This window comes from Tachyglossus aculeatus, chromosome 14 (genome assembly GCF_015852505.1).
Source record: "Tachyglossus aculeatus isolate mTacAcu1 chromosome 14, mTacAcu1.pri, whole genome shotgun sequence".
Taxonomy (NCBI): domain Eukaryota; kingdom Metazoa; phylum Chordata; class Mammalia; order Monotremata; family Tachyglossidae; genus Tachyglossus; species Tachyglossus aculeatus.
The window spans coordinates 51,450,984-51,471,035 of record NC_052079.1 but is presented as its reverse complement, the minus strand read 5'-3'; the positions used below and the strand labels follow the sequence as shown (position 1 = coordinate 51,471,035).

Genomic DNA, 20,052 nt, shown 5'->3' with positions numbered 1-20,052 from the left:
TAACAAAATAAAATAAATAGAATAGATATGTACAAGTAAAATAAATAAATAGAGTAATAGAGTAATATCTTTGCCATGGTGTAATCTAACCCTTCCTATATTATCAAAAGAATAGTACCTGGTTTAGTCAGCACGTATTCCAATTCCTCCTCCTCTGAATTCCAAACTGACAGGGGGAATCAAACTTTCAATCAAATTTAAATCGCATTACGCCTGTCGATTAAAGGCTATAATTACCAAAAAGCAGAACTAATCAAGAGAGTTGTAAAGGAAACTGCGAAACAGGGAAAACCAGATTAAGTTGATAAAGATTCTAGCCCTTTCTTCTTTGCTGTGGCCCAGGAGTGATCTCAAGACTTTTCGAATGGGTGAGGAACTTGCAGGTTTTGAATCCTTTCACTGAAGGAGGGCGAGAGGAGAGACGCTATACCCCTGAGATGGATCTTTCGGGGGGTATCTTTCCACTACTCCACCCAACCACGGCTCTCCAGGAGGGCAGGCTCTAGATTCGAGGCCAGTAGGGAGAAAATTCAATCACATTTATTAAGCACTTACTGTCTGCAAAGTGCTGTACTAAATGCTCGGGAGAGTACGATAAAACAATAAGCCGGCACAATCCCGGCCCGCGGCTGGTTTACAATCTAGAGGAATACGGGGGACAGCCATCATCATCATCATCATCAATCGTATTTATTGAGCGCTTACTATGTGCAGAGCACTGTACTAAGCGCTTGGGAAGTACAAATTGGCAACATATAGAGACAGTCCCTACCCAACAGTGGGCTCACAGTCTAAAAGGGGGAGACAGAGACCAAACATACTAACAAAATAAAATAAATAGAATAGATATGTACAAATAAATCAAATAAATAAATAGAGTCAAAAAATATGTACAAACATATATACATATATACAGGTGCTGTGGGGAAGGGAGGGAGGTAAGATGGGGGGATGGAGAGGGGGACGAGGGGGAGAGGAAGGAAGGGGCTCAGTCTGGGAAGGACTCCTGGAGGAGGTGAGCTCTCAGCAGGGCCTTGAAGGGAGGAAGAGAGCTAGCTTGGCGGATGGGCAGAGGGAGGGCATTCCAGGCCCAGGGGATGACGTGGGCCGGGGGTCGATGGCGGGACAGGCGAGAGCGAGGTACGGTGAGGAGATCAGCGGTGGAGGAGTGGAGGGTGCGGGCCGGGCTGGAGAAGGAGAGAAGGGAGGGGAGGTAGGAGGGGGCGAGGTGATGGACAGCCTTGAAGCCCAGGGTGAGGAGTTTCTGCCTGATGCGCAGATTGATTGGTAGCCACTGGAGATTTTTGAGGAGGGGAGTGATATGCCCAGAGCGTTCTGGACAAAGATAATCCGGGCAGCAGCATGAAGTATGGATTGAAGTGGAGAGAGACACGAGGATGGGAGATCAGAGAGAAGGCTGATGCAGTAGTCCAGACGGGATAGGATGAGAGCTTGAATGAGCAGGGTAGCGGTTGGGATGGAGAGGAGAGGGCGGATCCTGGCAATGTTGCGGAGCTGAGACCGGCAGGTTTTGGTGACGGCTTGGATGTGAGGGGTGAATGAGAGAGCGGAGTCGAGGATGACACCAAGATTGCGGGCTTGTGACACGGGAAGGACGGTAGTACCGTCAACAGAGATGGAAAAGTCAGGGAGAGGGCAGGGTTTGGGGGGGGAGACAAGGAGTTCAGTCTTGGGCATGTTGAGCTTTAGGTGGCGGGCAGACATCCAAATGGAGATGTCCTGAAGGCAGGAGGAAATGCGAGCCTGGAGAGAGGGGGAGAGAGCAGGGGCAGAGATGTAGATCTGGGTGTCATCACCGTAGAGATGATAGTTGAAGCCGTGGGCGCGAATGAGGTCACCAAGGGAGTGAGTGTAGATCGAGAACAGAAGGGGACCAAGCACTGAACCTTGGGGAACCCCCACAGTGAGAGAATGGGAGGGGGAGGAGGAGCCTGCAAAAGAGACTGAGAAAGAACGACCGGAGAGGTAAGAGGAGAACCAGGAGAGGACGGAGTCTGTGAAGCCAAGGTCAGATAGCGTGTTGAGAAGAAGGGGGTGGTCCACAGAGGAACCAGGGCTCGGGTTCCAGTATGTGATCGCTCCCTCGATGACCCCACTCCTGGATGGCTGCTGTTGTCGTCTTAAGCTGGCGAGTCATCATCATCATCAATCGTATTTATTGAGCGCTTACTATGTGCAGAGCACTGTACTAAGCGCTTGGGAAATACAAATTGGCAACACATAGAGACAGTCCCTACCCAACAGTGGGCTCACAGTCTCACAGTCGTGTCCGACCCATAGCGGCACTATGGACCCATCTCTCCCGGAATGCCCCACCTCCATCTGCAAACTCCATAGAGTTTTCTTGGGAAAATACAGCCGTGGTTACCATTACCTCCTTCATCGCAGTAAACTTAAGTCTCACCCTCGACTCTCCCCCACGCTGCAGGGGAGTTTTAACTTGTAGTAGACTGTCTTCCACTCACTAGCCGCTGCCCCAAGCTAGGAATGGAATGGATATGCCTCTGCTCGACTCTCCGTCCCGTCCTGGAAACTTTCCAGGTGCGACTCTGAGAAGGGATCCTGGATGGTTCAGGGGTGAATTCTGTTAGACAGCCATGATCGAGGACAGACAAGTTGAAACAACTGAGATATTCAGTGGGTCCACTGGGAGACGGAGCACGCGATGTGGCCTCAAGCTTCATAACCAACTGAATAGCCACAGAGCAACTGTGCTGTCTGACCGTCTACCCAGCTAGGAAGTCGGAATTCACCCCAGATACTGCACTTGTCTTCTAAAACAGTTATCAGAGCACTTATTCATTCAGTCGTATTTATTGAGCGCTTACTGTGTGCACAGCACTGCCCTAAGCGCTTGGGAAGTACAACTTGGCAACATATAGAGACGGTCCCTACCCAACAACGGGCTCACAGTCTAGAGGGGGGAGACAGACAACAAAACAAAACAGGTGGAGCAGCGTGGCTCAGTGGAGAAGAGCACGGCTTTTGGAGTCAGAGGTCATGGGTTTGAATCCCGGCTCCGCCACATGTCTGCTGTGTGACCTTGGGCAAGTCACTTAACTTCTCTGAGCCTCAGTTACCTCATCTGTAAAATGGGGATTAAGACTGTGAGCCCCATGTGGGACAACTTGATCACCCTGTATCCACCCCCAGCGCTTAGAACAGTGCTCTGCACATAGTAAGCGCTTAACAAATGCCATTATTATTATTATGTGGACGGGTGTCAAGCCGGCAGAATAAACAGAAGTAAAGCTAGATGCACATCATTAACAAAATAAATAGAATAGTAAATATGTACAAGTAAAATAGAGCAATTAATCTGTACAAACATATATACAGGTGCTGTGGGGAGGGGAAGGAGGTAGGGCGGGGGGGATGGGGAGGGGGAGAGGAAAGAGGGGGCTCCACCTTGTTTACTGCATCAACCTCCTTGCTGACCTCCATGCCTCATGTCTCTCCCCACTCAAGTACATACTTCACTCCGCTGCCCACACCAATTTCCTACAAAAACGTTCAGGCCATGTTTCCCCACTCCTCAAGAACCTCCAGGGGTTGCCCATCCACTTCCACATCAAACAGAAACTCCTCACCACTGGCTTTAAAGAACTCACTCATCTAGTCCTCTCCTACCTCACCTCGCTACTGTCCGAAAAACCAAACTAAAAACTAAAAACCAGCCGGCATGCTTCGCTCCTTTAAAGCCAAACTACTCACTGTGCATCTTTCTCATCTCTCTCACCTCCAACCTCTTGCCTACATCCTGCTTCTGGCTTGGAACACTGTCCCTCTTCATAGCTCACAATTACTCTGCCAACTTGTACTTTCCAAGCGCTTAGTACAGTGCTCTGCACACAGTAAGCGCTCAATAAATACGACTGATTGATTGATTGAGATTGCCCCCGTTCAAAACCTTATTTAAGGCACATCTCCTTCAAGAGGCCTTCCCTAAGGCCTCATTTCCTTCACTCCTGCTCCCTTCTGCATCACCCTGACATGTTCCCTTTATTTAGCCCTCTTACCAACCCCATGCCACTTAGCCACTTATGTACTTACCCATAATTTATTTATGTCTGCCGTCCCCTGGACCGTAAACTCACTGTGGGCAGGGTATGTGTCCATTATACTGTTGTGTGGTACTTGCTCTGCACACAGTAAGCACTCAATAAATAAGATTAACACTGTAGCAAACCTCAGACGATACAGCAACCAAAAGATAGCTCCATCAATCAATCAATCGTATTTATTGAGCGCTTACTGTGTGCAGAGCACTGGACTAAGCGCTTGGGAAGTACAAGTTGGCAACATATAGAGACAGTCCCTACCCAACAGTGGGCTCACAGTCTAAAAGGGGGAGACAGAGAACAAAGCCAAACATACCAACAAAATAAAATAAATAGAATAGATATGTACAGGTAAAATAGAGTAATAAATATGTACAAACATATGTACATATATACAGGTGCTTTGGGGAAGGGAAGGAGGTAAGATGGGGGGATTGAGGGGGGGAGCTTCATGTACAGTAATGAGATGTAGAGTGAATCTCATAACACAGATTTCAAGATTATAAGTAACAACAAAATGCAGAATTCAAAACTGACTAGGGACTGTGGATAGAGAAGGTAAGAGTAAAACTAGGGACAATCTTTATGTGCCAAAAACACGGAAGGAATAACTAGTAACACTCCATCCTTTTAGCACACCTTTCCAAATATATAAAACCTTCACCAGTCGTGCCATCTTCAAAGCCCCGAGGCAGCTATATGCTATGACAAAATTCAGAATTTTCTTTGTTTCATAGCATTGATCTGCGATTCTAGAGAATCTCATAAATGAATTCATACTCTCATCACTGACTATTCAATGATTTATAACTCTCTCTCTCTCTCTCTCTTTTGCTGTCTAGGACTGAGGCTCATCCATCATTCCAGATGGGAAACTCCAACACAGTTAAATATCACTAGGAAGAGGAAGCTTCCGAGGCCACCTCCTCACAGTGTGGCCAACTTCAGGGAGGTAGAGGAAGACACTGCACCCAACAGTGAATCAATCAATCAATCAATCGTATTTACTGAGCGCTTACTGTGTGCAGAGCACTGTAGTGATGGTATTTGTTAAGCGCTTACTATGTGCAAAGCACTGTTCTAAGCACTGGGGGGATACAAAGGTGATCAGGTTGTCCCACGTAAGGCTCACAGTCTTAACCCCCATTTTACAGATGAGGGAACCAAGAGAAGTTAAGTGACTTGCCCAAAGTCACACAGCTGACAAGTGGCGGAGCCGGGATTTGAACCCATGACCTCTGACTCAAAGCCTGTGCTCTTTCCACTAAGCTACAATGCTTCTCTACTAAGCGCTTGGGAAGTACAATCCATCACATTTATCGAGTGCTTACTCTGTGCAGAGCACCGTACTAAGAGCTGGGGCCAGAACAATAAAGCAGAGTTGGTAGACACATTCCCTGTCCGCAACGAGCTTACAGTCTAGACAGGGAGACAGACATTAATATAAATTAATTATGGATTTGTGCATGAGTGCTGTGGGGCTGAGGGAGAGGTGAATAAAGGGGGCAAATCCAAGGGAAAGGGCGATGCAAACGGGAATGGGAGAAGAAGAAATGAGGGCTTAGGAAAGGCCTCGGACAAAACTTTGAAAGGGGGAGAATGATTGTCTGGCGAATACTAAGAGGGAAGGGATGGGTGAGATATATGAGACTGACGGACAGTAAGTAGGCTGGGTTGTAGTAGGAGAGCAGCAAAGTGAGGTAGATATGAATGAATGAATGAATATACATATATGTATATGTGTTTGTATTTATTACTCTATTTTACTTGTATGTATTAATTCCATTTATTTTACTTAGTTAATATGTTTTGTTTTGTTGTCTGTCTCCCCCTTCTAGACTGCGAGCCCGCTGTTGGGTAGGGACCGTCTCTAGATGTTGCCGACTTGTACTTCCCAAGCACTTAGTACAGTGCTCTGCACACAGTAAGCGCTCAATAAATGAATTGTAGACTGTGAGCCCACTCTTTTAGACTGTGAGCCCACTGTTGGGTAGGGACTGTCTCTCTATGTTGCCAATTTGTACTTCCCAAGCGCTTAGTACAGTGCTCTGCACATAGTAAGCGCTCAATAAATACGATTGATGATGATGAAGATGATGAATAAATACGATTGAATGAATGAAGTGAATGAGGGTAAGGTGATTGCTTTAAAGCCAACGGTGAGGAGTTTCTGTTCGATGCAAAGCTAGTCCGCCCCTCTCAGATGAACCGGGAGCCACTATGGCAGCTCACCTCTTGCCCCCCCGTCAGCATCCATAATAATAATAATAATAATAATGCTGATGTCATTTATTAAGCGCTTACTATATGCACAGCACTGTTCTAAGCGCTGGGGAGGATACAAGGTGATCAGGTTGTCCCATGGGGGGCTCACAGTCTTAATCCCCATTTGACAGATGAGGTAACTGAGGCACAGAGAAGTGAAGTGACTTGTCCAAAGTCACACAGCTGACAATTGGTGGAGCCAGGATTTGAACCCATGAACCCTGACTCCAAAGCCCATGCTCTTTTCCACTGAACCACGCTGCTTCTCCATGGTTATCCAGTGTAGCTCTCAAACCAGTGGTGTTCCTCTTGCCCCTGGGGATCTCGTGCTGGGATTCCTCTCACCTCTTTCCCCACCATCCCCACACCGACAGTCTGGGTCAGCACTCTAGGGGTGAGGGACGTGCATGGTTTGGAAACCTGCTGTTGCAGCGCTATCATCGTTATCATCAATCGTATTTATTGAGCGCTTACTGTGTGCAGAGCACTGTACTAAGCGCTTGGGAAGTACAAATTGGCAACATATAGAGACAGTCCCTACCCAACAGTGGGCTCACAGTCTAAAAGGGGGAGACAAAACCAAACATACTAACAAAATAAAATAAATAGAATAGATATGTACAAGTAAAATAAATAGAGTAATAAATATGTACAAACATATATACATATATACAGGTGTTGTGGGGAAGGGAAGGAGGTAAGATGGGGGGATGGAGAGGGGGACGAGGGGGAGAGGAAGGAAGGGGCTGAGTGTGGGAAGGCCTCCTGGAGGAGGTGAGCTCTCAGTAGGGCCTTGAAGGGAGGAAGAGAGTTAGCTTGGCGGATCATCATCATCATCATCATCAATCGTATTTATTGAGCGCTTACTGTGTGCAGAGCACTGTACTAAGCACTTGGGAAGTACAAACTGGCAACATATAGAGACAGTCCCTACCCAACAGTGGGCTCACAGTCTAAAAGGGGGAGACAAAATCAAACATACTAACAAAATAAAATAAATAGAATAGATATGTACAAGTAAAATAAATAGAGTAATAAATATGTACAAACATATATACAGGTGTTGTGGGGAAGGGAAGGAGGTAAGATGGGGGGATGGAGAAGGGGACGACGGGGAGAGGAAGGAAGGGGCTGAGTGTGGGAAGGCCTCCTGGAGGAGGTGAGCTCTCAGTAGGGCCTTGAAGGGAGGAAGAGAGCTAGCTTGGCGGGTGGGCAGAGGGAGCAGGGCATTCCGGGCCCGGGGGAGGACGTGGGCCGGGGGTCGATGGCGGGACAGGCGAGAACGAGGCCTAACGGTGAGGAGATTAGCGGCGGCAGAGGAGCGGAGGGTGCGGGCTGGGCTGGAGAAGGACAGAAGGGAGGTGAGGTAGGAGGGGGCGAGGGGATGGATGGACAGCCTTGAAGCCCAGGGTGAGGAGTTTCTGCCTGATGCGCAGATTGATTGGTAGCCACTGGAGATTTCTGAGGCGGGGAGTAATATGCACTATCTTCTGCTCATTCGGTCCATCCTGGATCGGGCACCACAGTTGCTGCCACAACCGATCGGCGAGGTGAGGTGATCAGCGTGGCTCGATGGAAAGAGCACGGCCTTTGGAGTCGGAGGCCATGGGTTCAAATCCCGGCTCCGCCACCTGTCAGCTGTGTGACTTTGGGCTAGTCTCTTCCCTTCTCTGGGCCTCAGTTCCCTCATCTGGAAAATGGGGATGAAGACTGTGAGCCCCCTTGGGACAACTTGATCACCTTGTAACCTCCCCAGCGCTTAGAACAGTGCCTTGCACATAGTAAGCGCTTAATAAATGCCATCATTATTATTATTATTGAATAGTAGAGTCTGGGTGGTAGCAAACGGCCAGTATTCTCTCCTCTTTCCCACCTGCTTTTCCTTTTCCCTCTACTCCCCTTGCTCCCTTCTTCGTTGAACTCTCTTTTCTCGGCTCCCATTTTCCCACTCTCTGTTCCCCTCTGGCCCCGCCAAATTGAGGTGCCCTTGGGATTCTGGGTACTTTGAGAGAAGCAGCGTGGCTCAGTGGAAAGAGCCCGGGCTTTGGAGTCAGAGGTCGTGGGTTCAAATCCCAGCTCCGCCACTTGTCAGCTGTGTGACTTTGGGCAAGTCACTTCACTTCTCTGGGCCTCAGTTCCCTCATCTGCAAAATGGGGATGAAGACTGTGAGCCCCCGTGGGACAACCTGATCACCTTGTAACCTCACCACAGCGCTTAGAACAGTGCTTTGCACATAGTAAGCACTTAAAAAATGCTATCATCATTATTATTATTATTTTAGTCTCACCCCTGGCCCAGCCAGGTAGCCTGGCAGGGGCTCCAAAGGAAACCTGAGGGTCTTGGGAGAAAGCTGGGTGTCCTCTTGACGAGAAGCAGCTTGGCTCAGTGGAAAGAGCCCGGGCTTTGGAGTCAGAGGTCATGGGTTCAAATCCCGGCTCCACCAACTGTCAGCTGTGTGACTTTGGGCAAGTCATTTAACTTCTCTGGGCCTCAGTTCCCTCATCTGTAAAATGGGGATTAAGACTGTAAGCCCCACGTGCGGCAACCTGATCACCTTGTATCCCCCCAGCGCTTAGAACAGTGCTTTGCACATAGTGAGCGCTTAACAAATACCAACGTTATTATATGCAAGTCACTTCACTTCTCTGGGCCTCAGTTCCCTCATCTGCAAAATGGGGATGAAGACTGTGGGCCCCTCATGGGACAGCCTGATCACCTTGCATTTACCCCAGCGCTTAGAACAGTGCTTGGCACATAGTGAGCGCTTAACAAATACCAACGTTACTATGTGCAAGCCACTTCACTTCTCTGGGCCTCAGTTCCCTCATCCGCAAAATGGGGATGAAGACTGTGAGCCCCTCGTGGGACAACCTGATCACCTTGTATTTACCCCAGCACTTAGAACAGTGCTTTGCACATAGTAAGCGGCTTAACAAATACCAACGTTATTATATGCCAGTCACTTCACTGGGCCTCAGTTCCCTCATCTGTATATATGTTTGTACATATTTATTACTCTATTTTACTTGTACATCTCTATTCTATTTATTTTATTTTGTTAGTATGTTTGATTTTGTTCTCTGTCTCCCCCTTTTAGACTGTGAGCCCACTGTTGGGTAGGGACCGTCTCTATGTGTTGCCAACTTGTACTTCCCAAGCGCTTAGTACGGTGCTCTGCACACAGTAAGCGCTCAATAAATACGATTGATTGATTGATCTGTAAAATGGGGATGAAGACTGTGAGCCCCTCGTGGGACAACCTGATCACCTTGTATTTACCCCAGCGCTTAGAACAGCGCTTGGCACATAGTGAGCGCTTAACAAATACCAACGTTATTATATGCAACTCCACTTCTCTGGGCCTCAGTTCCCTCATCTGCAAAATGGGGATGAAGACTGTGAGCCCCTCGTGGGACAACCTGATCACCTTGTATTTACCCCAGCGCTCAGAACGGCGCTTTGCACATAGTGAGCGCTTAACAAATACCAACATTATTATATGCAAGTCACTTCACTTCTCTGGGCCTCAGTTCCCTCATCCGCAAAATGGGGATGAAGACTGTGAGCCCCTCGTGAGGCAACCTGATCACCTTGCATTTACCCCAGCGCTTAGAACAGCGCTTGGCACATAGTGAGCGCTTAACAAATACCAACGTTACTATATGCCAGTCACTTCACTGGGCCTCAGTTCCCTCATGCGCAAAATGGGGATGAAGACTGTGGGCCCCTCGTGGGACAGCCTGATCACCTTGCATTTACCCGAGCGCTTAGAACAGCGCTTGGCACATAGTGAGCACTTAACAAATACCAACGTTACTATAAGCTAGTCACTTCACTGGGCCTCAGTTTCCTCATCCGCAAAATGGGGATGAAGACTGTGAGCCCCTCGTGGGACAACCCGATCACCTTGTAACTACCCCAGCGCTTAGAGCAGCGCTTTGCACAGAGTAAGCGCTTAACAAATACCAACGTTACTATGTGCAAGTCACTTCACTTCTCTGTGCCTCAGTTCCCTCATCCACAAAATGGGGATGAAGACTGTGAGCCCCTCGTGGGGCAACCTGATCACCTTGCATTTACCCCAGCGCTTAGAACAGCGCTTGGCACATAGTGAGCGCTTAACAAATACCGTTACTATATGCCAGTCACTTCACTGGGTCTCAGTTCCCTCATCTGTAAAATGGGGATGAAGACTGTGAGCCCCTCGTGGGGCAACCTGATCACCTTGCATTTACCCCGGCGCTTAGAACAGCGTTTGGCACATAGTGCGCGCTTAACAAATACCAACGTTATTATATGCCAGTCACTTCACTGGGCCTCAGTTCCCTCATCCGCAAAATGGGGATGAAGACTGTGAGCCCCTCGTTGGGCAACCTGATCACCTGGTATTTACCCCAGCGCTTACAGCAGCGCTTTGCACATAGTGAGCACTTAACAAATATCAACGTTATTATATGCAAGTCACTTCACTGGGCCTCAGTTCCCTCATCTGCAAAATGGGGATGAAGACTGTGAGCCCCTTGTGGGAAAACCTGATCACCTTGCATTTACCCCAGCGCTTAGAACGGCGCTTTGCACATAGTGAGCGCTTAACAAATACCAACATTATTATATGCCAGTCACTTCACTTCTCTGGGCCTCAGTTCCCTCATCCGCAAAATGGGGATGAAGACTGTGAGCCCCTCGTGGGACAACCTGATCACCTTGCATTTACCCCAGCGCTTAGAACAGCGCTTGGCACATAGTGAGCGCTTAACAAATACCAACGTTACTATATGCCAGTCACTTCACTGGGCCTCAGTTCCCTCATGCGCAAAATGGGGATGAAGACTGTGAGCCTCGCGTGGGGCAACCTGATCACCTTGCATTTACCCGAGCGCTTAGAACAGTGCTTGGCACATAGTGAGCACTTAACAAATACCAACGTTACTATAAGCTAGTCACTTCACTGGGCCTCAGTTCCCTCATCCGCAAAATGGGGATGAAGACTGTGAGCCCCTCGTGGGACAACCCGATCACCTTGTAACTACCCCAGCGCTTAGAGCAGCGCTTTGCACAGAGTAAGCGCTTAACAAATACCAACGTTACTATGTGCAAGTCACTTCACTTCTCTGTGCCTCAGTTCCCTCATCCACAAAATGGGGATGAAGACTGTGAGCCCCTCGTGGGGCAACCTGATCACCTTGCATTTACCCCAGCGCTTAGAACAGCGCTTGGCACATAGTGAGCGCTTAACAAATACCGTTACTATATGCCAGTCACTTCACTGGGTCTCAGTTCCCTCATCTGTAAAATGGGGATGAAGACTGTGAGCCCCTCGTGGGGCAACCTGATCACCTTGCATTTACCCCGGCGCTTAGAACAGCGTTTGGCACATAGTGCGCGCTTAACAAATACCAACGTTATTATATGCCAGTCACTTCACTGGGCCTCAGTTCCCTCATCCGCAAAATGGGGATGAAGACTGTGAGCCCCTCGTTGGGCAACCTGATCACCTGGTATTTACCCCAGCGCTTACAGCAGCGCTTTGCACATAGTGAGCACTTAACAAATATCAACGTTATTATATGCAAGTCACTTCACTGGGCCTCAGTTCCCTCATCTGCAAAATGGGGATGAAGACTGTGAGCCCCTTGTGGGAAAACCTGATCACCTTGCATTTACCCCAGCGCTTAGAACGGCGCTTTGCACATAGTGAGCGCTTAACAAATACCAACATTATTATATGCCAGTCACTTCACTTCTCTGGGCCTCAGTTCCCTCATCCGCAAAATGGGGATGAAGACTGTGAGCCCCTCGTGGGACAACCTGATCACCTTGCATTTACCCCAGCGCTTCGAACAGCGCTTTGCACATGGTGAGCGCTTAACAAATACCAACGTTATTATATGCCAGTCACTTCACTAGGCCTCAGTTCCCTCATCTGTAAAATGGGGATGAAGTCTGTGAGCCCCTCGTGGGGCAGCCTGATCACCTTGCATTTACCCCAGCGCTTAGAACAGCGCTTGGCACATAGTGAGCGCTTAACAAATACCAACGTTACTATATGCCAGTCACTGCATTTCTCTTGGCCTCAGTTCCCTCATCTGCAAAATGGGGATGAAGACTGTGGGCCCCTCGTGGGACAGCCTGATCACCTTGTATTTACCCCAGCGCTTAGAACAGCGCTTGGCACATAGTGAGCGCTTAACAAATACCAACGTTACTATATGCCAGTCACTTCACTGGGCCTCAGTTCCCTCATCTGTAAAATGGGGATGAAGACTGAGCCCCTCGTGGGGCAACCTGATCACCTTGCATTTACCCCAGCGCTTAGAACAGCGCTTGGCACATAGTGAGCGCTTAACAAATACCAACGTTACTATATGCCAGTCACTGCACTTCTCTTGGCCTCAGTTCCCTCATCTGCAAAATGGGGATGAAGACTGTGAGCCCCTCGTGGGACAGCCTGATCACCTTGTATTTACCCCGGCGCTTAGAACAGTGCTTTGCACATAGTGAGCGCTTAACAAATACCAACGTTACTATAAGCTAGTCACTTCACTGGGCCTCAGTTCCCCCATCTGCAAAATGGGGATGAAGACTGTGAGCCCCTCGTGGGGCAGCCTGATCACCTTGCATTTACCCCAGCGCTTAGAACAGCGCTTGGCACATAGTGAGCGCCTAAGAAATACCAACATTATTATTCCCTCACACGAGGGAAAGAGCGCGCGCGCGCCTCCTGAGGGAGACAACGCCCCTCTCCGCGCGCGGGCGCGCGCTCTCCCTCCGTGCGCACGCGCGCGCGGCCTCCCTCCTCGCGCATGCGCGGCCCGCTCTCGGCGTTGGGTCCGGTGCCCTCCTATCCGCCCGCCCACCCGCCCGGGGCCTGGCCCGCTCGGCTGCCGGGGAGAGCCGGGGCCGCCCTCCCTCCCTCCCTCTCTCTCTCACTCACTCTTGGGGCTTCAGCGCCGTCCCCTCGTCTCCGCCGCCGGCCGCAGGAGTGGGGAAGAGACGTTGCTGCGTGGGGGCGCCTCTCCCTTTCACCTCCGGGAGCGACACGAACCCCACAAACTCGAAGCAAAATAAACAAACTTTCCCCTCCGCCTCCTTCCCGCCCCCTCCCCTCCCCGCACCACAACACAAACACCCAGGGGCCCGCCCCCGCTCCCCTCTCATTGGCTAGCGGCCGCCGAATCCTCGCTCCCATTGGGCGCGCGCCCCGCCCGTCAAATCCCCCATCTTTCCCCCTCCCGCCTCTCTGCCGTCGCCGCCCCTCATTGGCCGGGTCCGTCCCGTTGGGCGCGCCGTGATTGGCTACCCCGTCTGCGCCAATCACTCGGGGCCAGCCCCTCCCCCCTCCGCGCCCAACTGGGTCCGCCTCCGCGCCCTGTCGTGAAGGGGAAGATAGGGCATCATGGCGGCCGCGGGCGCCCTGTGGCAACCACTGGGGGATTGTCTTTTTACTTACTCTATAATAATAATAATGGCATTTATTAAGCGCTTTCTATGTGCAAAGCACTGTTCTAAGCGCTGGGGAGGTTACAAGGTTGTCCCACGGGGGGCTCACAGTCTTAATCCCCAACTTGTACTGTATATATGTATGTATGTCTGTACATATTCATTACTCTATTTTACCTGTACATATCTATTCTATTTATTTTATTTTTACCTGTAAATATCTATTCTATTTATTTTATTTTGTTAGTATGTTTGGTTTTGTTCGCCGTCTCCCCCTTTTAGACTGTGAGCCCACTGTCGGGTAGGGACCGTCTCTAGATGTTGCCAACTTGTACTTCCCAAGCGCTTAGTCCAGTGCTCTGCACACAGTAAGCGCTCAATAAATACGATTGATTGATTAGTCCAGTGCTCTGCACACAGTAAGCGCTCAATAAATACGATTGAATGAATTACTCTTTACTTGTACATATTTATTCTATTTATTTTACTTTGTTAATATGTTTTGTTTCACTGTCTCCCTCTTCTAGACCGTGAGCCCACTGTTGGGTAGGGCCCGTCTCTGTATGTTGCCAACTTGTACTTCCCAAGCGCCTAGTACAGTGCTCTGCACACAGTAAGCGCTCAATAAGTACGATTGAATGAGTGAATGAGCCCGCTGTTGGGTAGGGACTGTCTCTATATTTTGCCAGCTTCTAGACTGTGAGCCCACTGTTGCGTAGGTACTGTCTCTATATGTTGCAAACTTGTACTTCCCAAGCGCTCAGTACAGTGCTCTGCACACAGTAAGCACTCAATAAATACGATTGAATGAACCTGTACTTCCCAAGTGCTTAGTACAGTGCTCTGCACACAGTAAGCACTCAATAAATACGATTGAATGAATGAACTTGTACTTCCCAAGTGCTTAGTACAGTGCTCTGCACACACTAAGCGCTCAATAAATACGATTGAATGAATGAATGAATCCCCATTTGACAGGTGAGGTCACTGAGGCCCAGAGAAGTGAAGTGACTTGCCCAAAGTCACGCAGCTGACAATTGGGCAGAGGCAGGATTTGAACCCATGACCTCTGACTCCAAAGCCTGGGCTCTTGCCACTGAGCCGCACTGCTTCTCTAGAGAAGCAAAGTGACTTGCCCAAAGTCACACAGCTGACAATTGGCGGAGTTGGGATTTGAACCCATGACCTCTGACTCTCCTCTGACTTCTAACCTCCCCCAGCCCCGGCCAACCTTCAGACCTCCTTTCGGTCCTTCCTAATAATAATGGCATTTATTAAGCACTTACTATGTGCAAAGCACTGTTCTAAGCACTGGAGAGGTTACAAAGTGATCAGGTTGTCCCCTGTGGGGCTCACAGTCATAATCCCCATTTTACAGATGAGGTAACTGAGGCCCAGAAAAGTTAAGTGACTTGCCCAAAGTTTTACAGCTGACAATTGGCGGAGCCAGGATTCAAACCCATGACTTCCGGCTACAAAGCCCAGGCTCTTTCCACTGAGCCACGGTGCTTCTCTATAATAATAATGATGGCATTTATTAAGCACTTACTATGTGCAAAGCACTGTTCTAAGCGCTGGGGAGGTTACAAGGTGATCAGGTTGTCCCACAGGGGGCTCACAGTCTTAATCCCCATTTTACAGATTAGGTAACTGAGGCACAGAGAAGTTAAGAAGGGAAGCAGCATGGCTCAGTGGAAAGAGCACGGGCTTTGGAGTCAGAGGTTCAAATCCCAGCTCCGCCAATTGTCAGCTGTGTGACTTTGGGCAAGTCACTTAATAATAATGATAATAATAATGATGTCATTTGTTAAGCGCTTACTATGTGCAAAGCACTGTTCTAAGCGCTGGGGGGATACAAGGTAATCAGGTTGCCCCACGGGGGGGCTCACAGTCTTAATCCCCATTTTTACAGATGAGGTAACTGAGGCTCAGAGAAGTTAAGTGACTTGCCCAAGGTCACACAGCAGACTTGTGGCGGAGCAGGGATTCGAACCCACAACCTCTGACCCCAAACCCCGGGCTCTTTTCACTGAGCCATGCTGCTTCTCAACTCAACTAAACTTCTCTGTGCCTCAGTTACCTCATCTGTAAAATGGGGATTAAGACTGTGAGCCCCCTGTGGGGCAACCTGATTACCTTGTATCCCCCCAGCGCTTAGAACAGTGCTTTGCACATAGTAAGCGCTTAATAAATACCATTATTATTATTAAGTGACTTGCCCAAAGTCACACAGTTGACAATTGGCAGAGCAGGGATTTGAACCTGCGACCTTTTACTTCAAAGCCCGTGCTCTTTTAACTAATTTTAACTAATTCCTAATAACTCTATATGTTGCCAACTTGTACTTCCCAAGCGCTTAGTACAGTGCTCCGCACACAGTAAGCGCTCAATAAATACGACTGAATGAATGAGCTGAATCCCTTCGCTCCCGCTGTCTTCTTCCCCCTCTTGGCAACGCTAAACCAGGGGAAGGCACCCGCCATGGGCTTTAGGCCCCGTCGCCATTGGCGGGAGTTGAGGCAAACCCACCCCGCAACAAGCTCGCCGCTCATTGGGTGCGCTTCCCGGCGCTGGCTTCTCTTCTCGCATTTGATTGGTCGGCGAAATGGGTCAGCCAAGGGAAGGCGCCCGCCGTGGGCTTTAGGCCCCGTCGCCATTGGCGGGAGTTGAGGTAAACCCACCCCGCAACAAGCTCGCCGCTCATTGGGTGCGCTTCCCGGCGCTGCGTTCTCTTCTCGCATTTGATTGGTCGGCCAGATGGGTCAGCCAGCGCCAAGCTAGGCGACCTGCGAATACAGTCGTCGTTATTAATAATAATAATAATAATAATGATGATGACGTTAGTTGTTAAGCGCTTATTATGTTAATAATCATAATAATAATGGTATTAGTTAAGTGCTTATTATGTGCTTGCTTATTATTCTCCCCCTTCTAGACTGTGAGCCCGTTGTTGGGTAGGGACCGTCTCTAGATGTTGCCAACTTCTATTCATTCATTCATTCATTCAATCAATCAATCGTATTTATTGAGCAATTACTGTTAATAATAATAATAATGATATTTCTTAAGTGCTTATTATGTGCTTGCTTATTAAGCGCTTATTATTCTCTCCCTTCTAGACTGTGAGCCAGTTGTTGGGTAGGGACCGTCTCTAGATGTTGCCAACTTCTATTCATTCATTCAATCAATCAATCAATCAATCTATTTATTGGAAGCTTACTGTTAATAATAATAATAATAATGGTATTTGTTAAGTGCTTATTATGTGCTTGCTTATTAAGCGCTTATTATTCTTCCCCTTCTAGACTGTGAGCCCGTTGTTGGGTAGGGACCATCTCTAGATGTTGCCAACTTCTATTCATTCAATCAATCAATCAGTCAATCAATCGTATTTATTGAGCGCTTACTGTTAATAATAATAATAATGGTATTCGTTAAATGCTTATTATGTGCTTGCTTATTTAGCGCTTATTATTCTCCCCCTTCTAGACTGTGAGCCCGTTGTTGGGTAGGGACCATCTCTAGATGTTGCCAACTTCGATTCATTCAGTCAATCAATCAATCAATCAATCGTATTTATTGAGCTCTTACTGTTAATAATAATAATAATGGTATTTGTTAAGTGCTTATTATGTGCTTGCTTATTAAGTGCTTATTATTCTCCCCCTTCTAGACTGTGAGCCCGTTGTTGGGTAGCGACCATCTCTAGATGTTGCCAACTTCTATTCGTTCAATCAATCAATCAATCGTATTTATTGAGTGCTTACTGTTAATAATAATAATAATGGTATTTGTTAAGTGCTTATTATGTGCTTGCTTATTAAGCGCTTATTATTCTCCCCCTTCTAGACTGTGAGCCCGTTGTTGGGTAGGGACCATCTCTAGATGTTGCCAAGTTCTATTCATTCATTCATTCAATCAATCAATCAATCGTATTTATTGAGCGCTTACTGTGTGCAGAGCACTGTACTAAGTGCCTGGGAAGTACAAGTTGGCAACATCTAGAGACGGTCCCTACCCAACTGTGGGCTCACAGGCTAGAAGGGGGAGACAGAGAACAAAACCAAACATATTAACTAAATAAAATAAATAGAATAGATATATACAAGTAAAATAAATAGATAAAATCATTCATTCATCAATCGTATTTATTGAGCGCTTACTGTGTGCAGTGCACTGTACTAAGCGCTTGGGAAGTACAAGTTGGCAACATCTAGAGACGGTCCCTACCCAACTGTGGGCTCACAGTCTAGAAGGGGGAGACACGGAACAAAACCAAACATACTAACAAAATAAAATAAATAGAATAGATAGGTACAAGTAAAATAAATAAATAGAGTAATAAATACGTACAAACATATATACATACATACAGGTGCTGTGGGGAAGGGAAGGAGGTAAAATGGGGGGATGGAGAGGGGGACGAGGGGGAGGAGGGGGAGAGTGGGTTCACAGTCTAGAAGGGGGAGACAGAGAACAAAACCAAACATATTAACAAAATAAAATAAATAGAATAGATAGGTACAAGTAAAATAAAAAAAAATCATTCATTCAATCGTATTTATTGAGCGCTTATAGAGACGGTCCCTACCCAACAGTGGGCTCACAGTCTAGAAGGGGGAGACAGAGAACAAAACCAAACATATTAACAAAATAAAATAAATAGAATAGATATGTACAAGTAAAATAAATAAATAAAATCATTCATTCATTCAATCGTATTTATTGAGCGCTTACTGTGTGCAGAGCACTGTACTAAGCGCTTGGGAAGTACAAGTCGGCAACATGTAGAGACTGTTCCTACCCAACAACAGGATCACAGTCTAGAAGGGGGAGACAGACAACAAAGCAAAACATGCAGACAGGTGTCAAAACTGTCAGAACAACTAGAATTAAAGCTAGATGCTCAACATTAACAAAATAAAAAGAATAGTAAATATGTACTAAACGTTTTCCAATGGCTGTTAACACTGTCCAAACATTTCCTAGCATAGTGTTATTGAGCGCTAATTGTGTGCAGAGCACTGTACTAAGAGCTTGGGAAGTACAAGTTGGCAACATATACAGCTCCCCCTCCTCCCCATCCCCCCCGCCCTACCTCCTCCCCCCCAGCACCTGTATATATGTATATATGTTTGTACGTATTTATTACTCTATTTATTTATTTATTTATTTATTTGTACATATTTATTCTATTTATTAAATTTTGTTAATATGTTTTGTTTTGTTGTCTGTCTCCCCCTTCTAGACTGTGAGCCCACTGTTGGGTAGGGACCGTCTCTATATGTTGCCAACTTGTATTCATTCATTCATTCATTCATATTTATTGAGCGCTTACTGTGTGCAGAGCACTGTACTAAGCGCTTGGGAAGTACAAGTTGGAAACATATAGAGCTCCCCCTCCTCCCCCCTCCATCCCCCCTGCCTTACCTCCTTCCCCTCCCCACAGCACCTGTATATATGTATATATGTTTGTATGTATTTATTACTCTATTTATATTTTTATTTGTACATATTTATTCTATTTATTTTATTTTGTTAATATGTTTTGTTTTGTTGTCTGTCTCCCCCTTCTAGACTATGAGCCCGCTGTTGGGTAGGGACCGTCTCTATATGTTGCCAACTTGTACTTCCCAGGGGCTTAGTACAGTGCTGTGCACACAGTAAGCGCTCAATAAATACGATTGAATGAATGAATGAGTAGAGCGCTCAATAAAAATGATTGAATGAATGAATGAGTAGAAGGGAGAGACAGACAACAAAACAAAATATATTAACAAAATAAAATAAATAGAATAAATATGTACAAGTAAAATAAAGAGTAATAAATATGTACATATATACATATATACTTGTACTTCCGAAGCGCTTAGTACAGTGCTCTGCACACAGTAAGCGCTCAATAAATACGATTGAATGAATGAATGAATGTGCCCAGCACTGTTCTAAGCGCTGGAGTAGACACAAGGTGATCAGGTTGTCCCACGTGGGGCTCACAATCTTCACCCCAATTTTACAAAGTAACTGAGGCACAGAGAATAATAATAATAATAATGGCATTTATTATGCGCTTACTATGTGCCAAGCACTGTTCTAAGCACTGGGGAGGTTACAAGGTGATCAGGTCGTCCCACGGGGGACTCACAGTCTTCATCCCCATTTTACAGATGAGGGAACTGAGGCACAGAGAAGTGAAGTGACGTGCCCAGAGTCACACAGCTGACAAGTAGCATAGCCAAAACCCGGGCTCTTTCCACTGAGCCA

At 47.3% G+C, this 20,052-nt stretch overlaps 1 protein-coding gene across 1 annotated transcript in view; it reads right to left on the bottom strand.

Moving 5' to 3' along the window:
• TNRC6B (trinucleotide repeat containing adaptor 6B) overlaps positions 1–13,395 on the bottom strand; it is a 201,421-nt gene extending 188,026 nt beyond the window's left edge. Inside the window, exon 1 of the mRNA XM_038756387.1 lies at positions 13,283–13,395. The gene's annotated coding sequence lies outside the window, so the exon portion shown is untranslated. The remainder of the gene's footprint in view (positions 1–13,282) is intronic.
• Between the last annotated feature and the right edge of the window lie 6,657 nt (positions 13,396–20,052).